General features: G+C 48.6%; 1 protein-coding gene across 2 annotated transcripts in view; it reads right to left on the bottom strand.

Annotated features, from left to right (window-relative positions):
• EIF4G3 (eukaryotic translation initiation factor 4 gamma 3) overlaps positions 1-9,970 on the bottom strand; it is a 151,765-nt gene extending 141,795 nt beyond the window's left edge. For both annotated transcript variants that reach the window (XM_076356315.1, XM_076356316.1), the window contains exon 1: positions 9,916-9,970. The gene's annotated coding sequence lies outside the window, so the exon portion shown is untranslated. The remainder of the gene's footprint in view (positions 1-9,915) is intronic.
• Positions 9,971-13,373: the final 3,403 nt, after the last annotated feature.

Genomic DNA, 13,373 nt, shown 5'->3' with positions numbered 1-13,373 from the left:
GCAGTATCACTGTATTCGTAGCAGGTCTTCAAAGATTATGAACTTCTGAACAACCACCTACGAACATTACCCAACCACTTGGCTTTCATCATCACCATGGCAATGAGAGACATCACTTGCTAAAACATGAATAAGGATGCACCGAGGACCGCGTTGGTTACCAGTGCTAGTTTAGCAGCCTTTTATCAGATTAACCGTAATCAAGACAAACACTAAGGTATGGGGAGGGGAGGAAGAGAAGACTAAGAAAAGGATTTGCTCCAGCACTGAATTTCGTCTTAAACGCTGATGTTTTGCTACACTTCAGAACAGGAATGGACCGAATCAAACATTTTAAGTTATCCCTAGTGCAGAGCATCTCTGATAATGTTTGGGGCTGCAGCGCAAGCAGCCTGCAGATACACAGTTATACAGTTCACCAAATTGGTCAAAACACACTTCCACTTTTTCCTTTGCAATTCAGAGACATTTTTGACCCACCTGCAGCATGCGTGGATGCTACAGATCTTTTACATTCCCCATTCGTAAGCAAAAACACCATCTTAAGCTCAACGTAATAAAAGTGAGGATGGAGCTAGACCACAAGAAAAAGCAACCCAAGCCTGACGAGCGAACTCTCCTCCTTTGAGAAAGTATTTTCAACCTTGCCCTCCCGGAGGTGGAAGTTCAGCAAACTTCTCCAAGATCTTCCAAACCCTGAGTGACCTTTTAGCATTTTAGCTCAACCACTGAGACCGCGAACTCCCTGATGGAGACCAAGAGTTATCCCTGCTTTCAACACTTCCCAGCTTGGCTGCATTCTTCCCCCAACAAACTCCTTGCAAACAGCAAGACCGACCTGCGTTGCCAATGAAGAAACAGCTCTCCACCGCCCTTCGGTTCTCTCCCACTCCCTTGTTTTACTGCTGAGCTCCAGTTTCTTTCTACACGCCCTTCACAGGTCGATTAATACTCATCTTGGCTGATCAGATGTCTAGTAATTCAGGTTTTTACACCACTCCACACCGTAATTCTCATTAAGGCACGCACATTTTACTAGAAAGCTTTTTGCTGACTGTTCCCACTCCTGATATCCAGGCCATTCAGTAAGACATTCTGGACAGAGGTCCTGGCTATAAAATTCACATGTTCTTCGGCTGCCAGAATGGGAATTTGGTGACAGTACAATTCATTCATTTATTTAATGATCTTAATGTCAGCCTGAGTGGATAAAGTGTGCTTTGGCTTCAGCAAGCAGCGACGGGGACCGTGCCAAGTGCCGGCAACAATTGTTTCGGTGAATGCCTGCAATACCAGGTACTGCTGCCACAGACAGTGCAACAAAATGTTTTTGGGGAAGGAAAATGGGATCATTTCAAGTCAAACTTGGTGCACGACCTCAAAACCAAATATTTAAACATAAAGTAGTTTATTTGTGCAGATGAACTTTTTTAATTAAAAAAAGTGTTTTGGAAATGTAATCAATACAATTAAGCTGAACAGCTTAAGCTCATCGAAAATTACACTTTGCGATATTTGCATATCAACAAAAATTAGATCTTTTTTTCTTTTGGAGAGACAGACATAAAAGCACTTTGAAATCTACTTTAAAACACAACACTGAAGGAAAACATAAAACCCAAGTTGCACAGACAGGTTGACAGCTGAATTATTTGCATTTCGCAAATCTAGAATACAAAACGCAGAGCCCAGAAAAGTAAAGTATTTGAAGAGAGGCCGTCCAGTAACTAGTATTTATATCTGTGTAAGCACTGGAGAGAAAGGGTGCCGCAAACTGAAGCTAGCTTTATATTCTACAGCGAGTCAAACTCAGAAGATGTCTTACCAGCTGAGGAAATAGTACATCCAGAAGAGCCTTCTACACGAACTTCGCCATGCTAAAACTGGGCATGAATCACCAACCGCTGAAATCCCATTCCCACCGTACTCCAGAGTTTGAAATGCACCATGAATTTCACATTAAAAGTCACAACAAACATGCTTTAAATGCCTTTTGATTTCAGTTCTTGACTTCCCGCCCAAATAAGTGGTATAGATTATCTACCCTCAGCCTGCCGAGTTCCCTTTCAAATATAATATAGGTATTGAGTCTGTCCAATTCATCAGCTGCATGCTGCAAAACAAAGTGTCTGGAGTCAAGCCTAAAGCACCCTGTACATCACCACAAACAAGAATTCAAGACTTCCAGAAAGTTTTCAGACCAGATCTCATTCTGAATTTCACATCAGACTTGACGGTTCAGTAGAAGGTCTCGTGGTAGTCCAAGGACGCAAGGGCTAGGTCTCACCGCTTAGTGGGAATGCACTTTTTTTTTTTTTACATGGATATGGACATGTCCTTTCTTCAAGATGTTTGGAGTCTTTCAAAGGCAGCGGCTGACTAAAAAACCAAAGCTGTAAGTAGCATCACTAAAAATCTTTCCCTTTGATGCTTATAGGAAGAGTCTCCTGCTTAGTCTGAAAAGACCAAAGACTTCAGTCATTTTTGCTTTTCAGCGAAAGAACAAAATAAGCCCAGATAAATGCCGGTTTCAAGGCACAGTAACTTCTATGACTTCTTAATAATGCATAAAAGAGGGAAACCTCTTTTTCAGACCACCATTAGCGCAGCCATAGCATTAGTTCAAATGGATTTTCAAATGCCACCAGCAACACAGACATTTAAATCGGACTACTCTTAGTAATTCAGTAACTCGCACACAGTCACTCTCACATGTAAATCAAACCAAAACACAAACAAATACACAATCATCATCGGCAACCCGAAAGAGAGAATCGGTACAATGTTTATTAGTTTCCACCTCCCAAAAGCTTTCCAAACTCCAGAAAATCTGCATTATTTAAGATCTTTAACTGCACTAACTCTTCCTTGCTCAGTGTTTTCACAGCATCAAGAGCAAACCTGCAGATTGGCAGCAAGATTTCTTTTCCTACCACCCTGAGGATGTACCACGTGAAGTCCACTCCCCTGGTAAGAGCAGGGATGGTCTTCATGTTTGCAACTTTTACAGAGTTATTCCCATGCAGATACTCTTACTCCAGAGCATGAGAGTCTCATTCCTGCTGAGTTCAACCACTTGGAAAGGAGCAGCTGCTCCGTGCATCTTGACACGTCCTAACCCATTTCAACACTTCACCGATGGTTCTGGAGAACGCTACCGGTTATCGGTCAAGGACTGGATATGTTTTTCTTTCAAGATGCACATTTTAGAAGCCACTTTGCTTTTCTTCAGGCATATTTAAAGCTCTAGAAATATTTTAACTCTCATCCAGATAAAGGATACATAAAGGTGTTACAACCAACAGCAGAAACATATTATTTTTGGTAGCAGAATTGATTTAAATCTGATACAATCTCAGTGTGGGGAAACTTGTCCTTTTCTCTCCACCTCAGATGACTATACAGCAAACAAAGGTAAAAACAATTCTTAAGGTACAATCAGAATAGGGAGCACGTAATTTTCCCTTCAGGAAAGAAAAAAAATGCTGTCCCATTAACCTAGTTACATGCCCAGCAGCAATTTGACTCAAGTCCCATCAGCAACAGCGTGCCATCACCTACTACGAAAAGGGAGAGCGCGTTCTGGGACATCTTCCAAACGTATATAATAAAACATAAGAATAACATGTACTAGAAAATTTCACTAGCCTAAACCCTTATTTTGCTCTCCTCCCTTTGATCCTTTTCTTTTTTAAGAAGCCATTCTATTTTCTTCTTCCAGCTGTTCCACATCACCATTTCCTATTTGGGAGGCAAAACAAAGTCCACAGTTTGGAAAGGAAAGCTGTACAGAGGAGAAGTTCTTGGAATCACCACCAAGTGTAAAACACAGCACTATGAGAAGTCACATCACTATGTTCCCTTAAAAAAAAAAAAAGAAAAAATAGTACCCCTAGTTCCTCCAGACCATGGGGCACGCGACTTCTCCACGCACATCTTCACGCTCTGTAACAAACACCAGTCTTCTCTTCCCCATTCATTCCAGAAAAGCCTTTGCAATTGCTAGCAGACATACTCAAGTCACAGATAAAGTTTCCTACTAAAGAAATGCCTGTAAAACAGTGATACTACCCATCTATAATTTCCCGGAATAAAAATTCCAGCAACTCTAATCATATTAGCGGATTTACACACAACTAAACTTGACAGTTGACTAGCCCTGAAATTGCTGGATTAGGGAGAAAAGGAAAATATAGGTTACCTATGGTTTCTAAAGAGAGATCTTCACTGCTAACTCTTACTACGAAACAAAAATGGAGCAAATGCACCGGTTTGACACATCCCAACATTTGCTAATGACATGAAAAAGCCTTTCAGCCCTAAGATGATGGACAAAACCCATACACACAGATGAAAATCCTTCTACGTCCCAACACCTAAAAGGGAAGTTATTTGTTCTAAGTCTCCTATTACTCTCTCACCGACTTCTTACCATAGATAAAAACACAAACTGAGTTCCAAAATCAGTACTGCACATTAAATACATATATATTTAAATGGCTAAAGTAACCTTCTCCCGCAGACTTCTGCCAGAGAACATACACAATCATGTCCTCAGATACGAGAAGAAAATAAGCTATCTGAAATCACATTTTTGGAAGAACAGTTTTCTCCAAGACATTTCACCACAAAAATCTTACAAAGCTGGTAAAGTGACATATCTGTGCTATAACATGATTAGCTTTTGTCATTAAATAAATTAAAGCTATTTCTGCTTGAAAGAACGCTAAGATGTGCCAAGGCTGGGGAACATCAACAGGGGAAATGGCAGAGATATCTAAAAGCACTTAATTTTTTGGCAATACGCTCACAAACCCGTGCCCATTCCTCCCCTGCAGAAGAGACACTAAAACGGAGCAGCAGGGAAAGTCTCTGCGTTTTCAGAAGCTTCTCTCCTGCCGCATACCCTCCCAAGATGTACGATCTCCACGGCTTCAGACACTTCTAACATGGAAACGCTTCTCAGGCAACACCGCTGCCCCTTCTTTCCCTTCATCCGGCCGCAATTTCAGAAAATTCACTCCTGAACTCAAAAAAACAGAGAGCAAGGAACACCTCTGGTCTCAGCCCAGTTCCTCCCTCCTTCCCACCTCTCGCCACTCCTTCCCTTTCATGACCGTAATGCTCCGAACACCCCTCCTCATGAGTGGCTGCCACGGGCATCTGGAAGAGGACTTCCAACTGCGCTCTCGTTTTAGCTCCAGTTCAATGTCAAAGCCGCCCAGAAGCCAGAGCTGATCCACCTGAGGCGCAGGGAGGCACAGCACTTTACACAAAAGCCACGATCATGCTCTTCAAGCTGACTTTTATGCCAAGCAGCTTCCTAATCCCTGGGTCCTCACCTTCAAAGTCATCAACAGATAAACCCCAGAGAGCACAGAGAGACACTGCATCACGTACTCTGGAAAAAAGCCACTCGTAATGGAAGTAAGCAGCAAGGGAAGACGGTGCTGTCTCCAAGCTCCCAGAGGGTATCACAGCAACCCAGAGACCCTGATCCTCCAGCGGGCGCTGAAGATGCTCTCCTCGGAGAAATTCTTGGGCGCTTTCCCCTCCAGCTCAACTCTTTGCTCACTAAGAGAAAACAGAAAACCCCACACACCCAAATCCTCCTCAACGGTCTAATTTAACTAGATTACCAACGCAGGCCTACTCCAACGGCACTACCTGGCCCACATCCGAACACCGGGTAAACGCTGCCAGAACCTCACCCCGACTTCACACACAGTCTCTTACATTCCTGAAAGCTATCCTGTATTTCTTGCTGTTCTCCTGGGCTTTTGGGAAGCCGCTCGCATCCAGAAGATGCCACCCAACAGAGCAGGAACTAGCACACCACTTTCTGAAAGGGACTACAGCAGTTAGCTAAAGTAACTCAGAAAAACTAAAGCAGACACTCAATTACTGAGGCAACATTAGCAAAACGCACATTTCCACGGAGAGCAATGATGTACTTCACACCCCCCACCCCCCCCCCCCGAAAGCCGACCCTTCCTCTCCGCTTCTCAGATACAGAATTAAAGTGGGGGAAGAAAAGAAAGATTTTAAATGACCACCTGTTAAAACCCATCCTGAACCTGCCACGATTGCCCCACTGCAATAACCTGAAAAATACCCGTGTCGAGAGATACCCAATCCCACAGTGAAACAACTACGGCGATATATTAAGGTCAAGTTTACTGGTGCCTGCACAGAGACCATCAACAACCAGGAAGCTGAACTCCCTCCAAATGCAAGGAAGTTTGGAAAAGAAAACAAAAACCTACTGACACCAGCCCAGAGCCCAAGATGCTCTAATTTGGCTCCAAGGTACAGCGTTAAATTAACCCTGAAGAGCCAGCAGACATGCAATGTTACCCGAGTTCAACATAAATCAATCTGTTTTGTCCTTTACAGTGCAATGTTTGCCCATGTCTGGGCTGGGGCTGTGAAGAAACTGGTGACCTAATTATATTGATCCACAAAATTCATTCACAGCATGGGGACTTTTTAAAGAGCAGCTTATTATAACACACAAAAAATACTTTACTCTTAGGTGGGACCGTGAGGGAGAGTAAAGAAACCTGGTGTAGTTTTAACACGTGTCAGAAGTACCATCAAGTTAAAAACACAAAGGTCTCAGTAAGCTTGCAGCCCGGAGCGTACCTTCATTATTTTACATTTTTATGGAAGAAATCTCACTACAGAACAATCAGCTTCATCTGGAGCTTCTTCCTCAGAGGCACTCTGAAAGCCAAAGCAAAGGTGGACAGATCGGGATTTATTTTTGGTAATATCCCTCTGTGTGTCATTTCACAGTTACACCTTCCCTTGTCCATCCCTCCCAAATAAAGGTCAGAATCGAACTGGAGGATTCCAGCTTTTGAGCACAATTTCTGCCAGAAATCAGGTTTGACTGAATACTCACCACTACCAGAGCCACAAAATGATCCCAACTTACTTTTACACAGAAAATTTAACTTCTTGAAGCCACTGTGTTAAGGGAATTTCTCAAAGCTCTGTCTGGTCTTACAGCAGCTCCAATAACTTCCTATTCAGCACATAACAGAATGAAACTCCCATCAAAACATTTCTGTTCTTCATGTCCATCACTCTCCAGCTTCGCTTTCCTTCAAGAAATATTTTTTTTTTAAATCCCTTCTGCCCCCTGTATTTTTCTTTTCCCTCGCTAACGCCTTTCTACAAATGCACATGCTCTTTTTCCTGTACAGTTCTCTCTCACCCAATTCTTCTTTTTTTCAATTACACAGAGAACCATTTAATTTCACGATGTAAGCAAAAGACACAAAGTTCACCATGCAGGAACTGTTGTAGTTTAAAAAGCCCAAGTCAGAGCCTCAATCTACCTATTAACATATAATAATCTTTCACATCAACAAATAAACCCTTGCGCTGCCGTGAGAAGGAGACCTTGCAGTGCTCCGCTCACTCCGAGTTGCCAGAAGAAACCTGCAACTATATTTTATCTGCTGCAGGGTAACGCTGTCTCAATAGTAGTATCAAAACAGAAAAAAAAAAAAAAAAAAGAAACCAAACAGAGCTAAAAATAAGGCTGAACTCGGATGACCCTCCGCACTCCAGTAAATCGCAAATGAACTATGCTCCCCAAGCCTCACTTTTGCAGCAGCACTTAGGACAGGTAACAGCTTTTGTTTACCACCTGGAAGCACACACAAGAGTCAGCAGAGGAAAAAAACAGCCAGGACACCTGAATACAGTTCACCGAAAAGGTATCAAGAACACAGAGTTTGTATGCATTGCAAGGACAGATTATTAGTTTAAAAGTTAAGGAGCGGTATCAGTCAAACACAGTATGTTTTCAAAACAGGCATGGCTATAAATAAAAATTAAACTATTGTTTTAACCTCCCCACCTTCATAACATCAGCTTGTCATATCTACCTAATGCTTCTCCGTTCCTCTATACCTCTTGCTCTGGGTGTCCAGTTGGGTCCCCGCGATGGGACACGCTGCCACACCATCTCCGGTTCCTTTAGGGTCTTGCCAATTCCTTCCAAGCCTTTTTACTTTTAGGCTGCACTCAGGGGTGAGCCCAAGCTTCATCCCTCGCACGTGCAAGGCGTTTCATGACAACACACCAAAAGCAAGGGTGTCCTCCTGTCTTAGCTACGACGGCACAGCCACTCTTGCAAACCGCCACCAAACTCACCCTCAACGACGTCGGAGAAGTATTCACGTCCTTCCCCGGTGCTTTTAATGATTACTTGAAAATAAAATGCTTTAGAAAGCCCAGCACAACTCCTGATCCTAGACCCAGGCAAACTTCAGCCCTTCAACTATCGAGGCACCCAAGCTTTCCCCGTTAAAAAAGACCCTTTCCAGACAAACCAGCACCTTGCTGGACAGATGAGCTGAGCACGGACTCCGTACGCGCACACTGGCTGGCATTTCCACTGTTAACACTTGGCACATCGCTCAAAACTGAGCAAAATTTCCCCTGAGCAACAGTTTTACTTACCACCACCCCACTGACTTTGTCATGACAGCACCTTCACACTTTTTTTCCTAAATAAAGCACACACTGGCATTACAGAATAGCACAAGCTAGCCAAAAACACCCAACGGAGAGTAGATCCCTCCGCAGCACACTCTGAAATCTTCAGAGGTTTTTCACTTGACCCAAACAAATCTGTAACGTCAACAGTCTCGTGATTTAAGCAATGTATTTGTGGTCATGGCAAGAATGATTCTTGCCGGAAGCTCAAGAAAACAATGGACCTAAACTGATAATAAAAGGGCTCGGTTTTTCCACCTCAAAAATGAAAGTGAGAGCAATAAAACGCTTATACACAGTGAACACATTTCTTGAAGAGCACAGGCATCATCACACAGCTGAAACAGCCCTCAGCAAAAAAAAAAAAACCACCCTGCACTTCCACGTTAAAACCTAAGTCACTGCCACCGATAAACGGCAAAACACTCTCCTGACTGTCCCCTGCAGAGCACGCCACACCATTCCCGGATAACACAGTAACGATATTTCACTAAGCATGTTTTTCACTTCACAATCCCCCCCAAAACTTCAGGGTGGGGGAGAGAAAAGCCAGTTTGCCAGGGGATGCTGTCCGACGCTGGAAACAAAACCTCATCCAGGCAGGCAGGCTGGCCACCCCACTTTCCTGCTGATCCCTGCAGTATTTACCTCCTGACTTGGGGCCTAGTCGCAGCAGAGAACCGAAGACCTTTAAAAAACATTCACAGCCACCGCTGGCCTCTCTTTGTAGCGGTGGCCGTTTCGGCGGTGGGATTTTTGAGTGGGAGCCTTCTCCTCCCCATCACGCGTGGCCTCGCAGAGAAAGCTGCTCGGCGCGACATTCCACCTGAGATTTATTTCTACCAGCCAAGTAAGAATAAATAAATAAATAAATAAATAAATAAATAAATAAAATCACATGGAAATCAGCCCCGGCTGGAAAAACCTGGGTTTAAATTCGCCTGAAAAAACAACAAAACCAAAGCACTTACCTGGGCAGGACCGGAGGCAAAACTGAGGAGCAATTTATAATTAAAAGTTTACCCTTGGGGGTCACCGCTGCTCTGGGGGGGGAAGGGGGCAGGGGGACCCTCTACCTTCCCCGGGGGAAGGGGGTGAACTCCCAAACCAACCCATTACCGGGGGGGGGGGCATGAGACACCCCCTTTCCCCACACCACCCCAGCAGGTGCAGCCCCTCCTTTGCACGGGGGGGGGGGGGGGGGCACACGCACACACACACACACACAAACGGGAGCGGGGAGTCCCCAACCGCCGCCACCCCCCGCGGGGCGCCCCCTCCCCGCACCCCCCCCCCGGGACTCAGGGGGCCCCCGCGGCCCCTCACCCCCCCCCCCCGGGCCCCGCTCGCTGTGGGGAAGGGGGTGTCGCCCCCCCACCCCCTCCAGGGGCTAAAGGATACTGCTGGGGCGGCTGGGGCGGCAAGGCCCTGATGTTGGGGTGAGGCGCCGGCGCCGCCGCCGGGTGAGGGGGAGCCGGGGGGGGAGGCGGCCCCGCCGCCGCCGCCGCCGCCCCGCTCCCGGGGCCGGTCCCCGCCGCCGCCGCCGCGCCGGGTTTCAAAGCCGCCTTCTGCGGTAAACTCATCGCCAAGCGGAGCCACCACCCCCCGGCGGGGAGCGGGGCCGGGGCCGGGGGGGAGCCGGGGAGCGGGCCGGGGGCCGGTGCGGCGGCCGGGGCAGCGCGGCGGGCCGGCACCGGCGCCGGTCTCCGTGACAACGCGCCTCCCGGAGGGTTCGGCGCGGGGAGGGGACGGGAGAGGGGCCGGCGGGGAGGGGAGGGGGGGAGGCGGCTCAGGCCGCGCTGCTCATGAGCCGCCGGCGGCGGGGGGTCTCGGTCCCCCTCCCCGGGGGCAGCGGAGCCCTTCGCGGTGGCGGCTCTCGGGCGATGCCGGCGGATTTTCCTCACTGAAGTAGCGGAGCATCAAACATGGCGCTGCGGCCGCCTCCAGCAGTCCGGCAGGACGGACGCTCGGGCGCCTTCGGGCCGCTCCGGAGCCGCTCGGCCCACCGGCGCTCGGCAACCTTCGGCTCTTTCCGGAGCCGCTCGCTGGCGAGCGGCGTTCGGGAAACCTCGGCTTCTTCCGGAGACCTTCGCGGGCGCACGCGTCCTCCTCCCCGTGTTCCCCCCCCCTCCCTCCGCGCTCAGCCCGGCACCTCCCGTGACCCCCGCGCTCGGAAAACTTCGGCTCTTTCCGGAGACCGAGGGCGTGAGGGAGTTCGGGAAGCTTCGGGCAGGCTCGGAGGAGGGATTCCCGCCCAAGCGGGAGGCGCTCGGGGCTCTTCGGAGCCTCTCGGGAGCGGCCAGGCCGCAACTTCGGGCGCTTTCGGCTTGGCCCGGAGAGACTTCGGCAACGCTCGGCTGTGAGAGAGCGGCCCTCGGCTGTGAGGGGGCGCCGGGACCCCGCAGCACCCACCCTGCTGCGGGCCCTAGGGCGCTGGGGCTTTCCCCCTGCCCAAAAACTCACCCCCAGCCCCGCTGCCAGCCCTACGGCCACATCCCAGGCTCCTGGGGCGGCTGGCAGGGGCAGCCCTGCAGCCCCTCATGAGGCGTCGTGAGGGCTGGCAGCCCTGAGGGTGACATGGCGGCTGAGGGAGGCCCAGCAGCCCCTGAGGGAGCCCACCTCTGGCAATGGGGACCGGCGTGGGGAGGGCCCTCTGGGCCTGCCCTGGGGGCAGCAGGCATCTTCCTCACACCCCTGCGCCGCTGCCTTTGCCCCCTTCAAGGGTTGCTGCGCCGCCACATTTCACAGCCAGGCTGCAGCACCCTCCTTGCGACCACCGCCAGGCCGAGCTTGGCAGGGGCGAAGGCGGTTTCTGCTGTCTTGGGTAGATAAAAAGGACCTCAGAGCAGACTCAAGCAGCCGCTGGATTGTCCTGACTTGTCCTGTCCCGCCGCTGGCTCCCGAGGGCTCATTCCAGCCCGCTGGCACCTACCGACGTTCCTGCCGCGCCGCACGTCCCGGGGAAACGCTCCCTGTGCCTTCGCTGCGCGGGCAAGTATTGCCATCCTGTGTCACCCAGCCTGGGGTACACGAGCTGCTTTAGGAAAGTTTTCCATAGTTTATTTGCATCCCGTCTGCTGCTTCCTCTGGGTAGCTGCGAGTTTAGGAGGAAGATAATACTTTAAAGCAATCACAGATAAACTCTTAAAAGTGAAAAGCTCTTATTACAGTAAATGGCTCTCTTGGTGGTATATTCAGGCACTTAGCGAGTAACTGGTGCTGCAACTGAAAGTTGGCAGAAGATAGGTAGGGGTCTTGCACACTAAAGAAAACCTACCCAATGAGTCACATCTATCCCTGTCTCCACAACAGCCTGATTTGTAAGCAGAAAAGTAATTTTGAGTTTTAAAATACAAATCTGAAGGGGCAGAATCTGGACTTGGTGTCATTCACGAGAGCAAAACTCAGCACAGCACCCAGCGGCCAAAAAAACAGTAGAAGGGTCTTGAGTATGTTTTCCCTTTTGAGTCAGACTCTGAATTATTAAACAATTCCGTTTGTGCAGGTCAGGTTTAGGACACGACACCCACCCATGCCGACACACGAGGACTGCAGCATACCCCAAGGCTTGCCATCCTCCAAGGTGTGATCTCAGAAGAAAAGCTCCTGCGAGCTGCCATGCCGCTTAAGCCGCTGTGGCGGCCTCCAGTAAGAGTAGCTGTGCAACTGGAATAGTTTCTTACTTACTAAGGTACTATCTACAGGGTACAGACACACCGAACAAGCACACCGCGTAGTGCCAGAAGTTATTAGCGGAGCCGGTGGCAGAGGGAAGATGACTAGCATACTATTTAGTTTCCCTTCCTGTGCTTTTCGTTCTGCACTGGGGTCAGGGAAATGCCTGGGATGAGGTGAGCTCGCATCTACCTCAAACTGCTTGTGGGAAATGGGGTGAAAGGGAAAACAATGAGATTTTTGGAGGAAAAAAAAGCCCAACCAAGCCTCGCCAGCCTGTAAAGAAGTCCTGAATGGGGACTATTTCCATCTGCAGCCAGGAACAAGTATTTCGCTACAAGAGGGGGCTCCAGGTATTTTTTTTTTCTGAGCCAGTTTTCCTCTGCAGCCTACCGCCTGCCAGATCGACTGCCAATTCCCCACCAGGAAAACTAAAGACTGAAGAGAGAAATCAGAATGACCTCAAAGAAAGGCCAAGTACTCTCCCACTCCCCAAAAATAGGAGAACAAGGGAGGAACTTTTATCATGGTAGGGGGTTTGCCCAAGGACTGATAGATCTCCAGGCATCCTGGAGAGCTGCTGCACTCACAGCACATCTCTCCTGTCTGCAGCCTGCTGGGAAGACAGATTCCCCCTCCACAGCTCGCAAAGACTTTGCTGTAATAATTTTGAGGGTGCAAGTAAAGCTGTGTGGTCTGGGGGGAGGGGGTGTCAGTGCCGGGCGCTGTTCCGTCGACCACCTCCCAAGTGTGGCACTTCTCCTGGTACACCCCTTCACGCGGAAGGAAATTCGTACCAAAAGCAAATGACATCTATGGCTCCCTCTGTTCTACAGAAATAGCTGCTTGTAAACACAGCTGTGAAAGATCCTCCTAGCTCAAGTATCTTTAGATATATCACTCCTTTTTACGATTTAGAAAAGAAAAAAACAGTATTTTTACCACATTGTCTGCTGAAGCTCCTGAAGTGTGCTAGCCATGTGAAGGAGCCAGACCCCTGGCTCTGCCTTAAAGCTCCTTCAGAATCTATGCCTCCCCCCAGCCATCTTTTTACCTTCCCCCCCCCCCCCACCCACCCTAAGAGGAAAAAGCAGACAGGTCTCTCTTCCATACTACCCCACATAGGACGGTTTGGCCAACGAAACCTGCAGATTTAGCGAGCCTGAGCAAGTGCCAGCTGGATT

Source organism: Aptenodytes patagonicus, chromosome 19 (assembly GCF_965638725.1).
Source record: "Aptenodytes patagonicus chromosome 19, bAptPat1.pri.cur, whole genome shotgun sequence".
Classification (NCBI taxonomy): Eukaryota; Metazoa; Chordata; class Aves; order Sphenisciformes; family Spheniscidae; genus Aptenodytes; species Aptenodytes patagonicus.
Note: the sequence above shows the minus strand (reverse complement) of the source record. Positions and strands in the feature narration are given on the sequence as shown.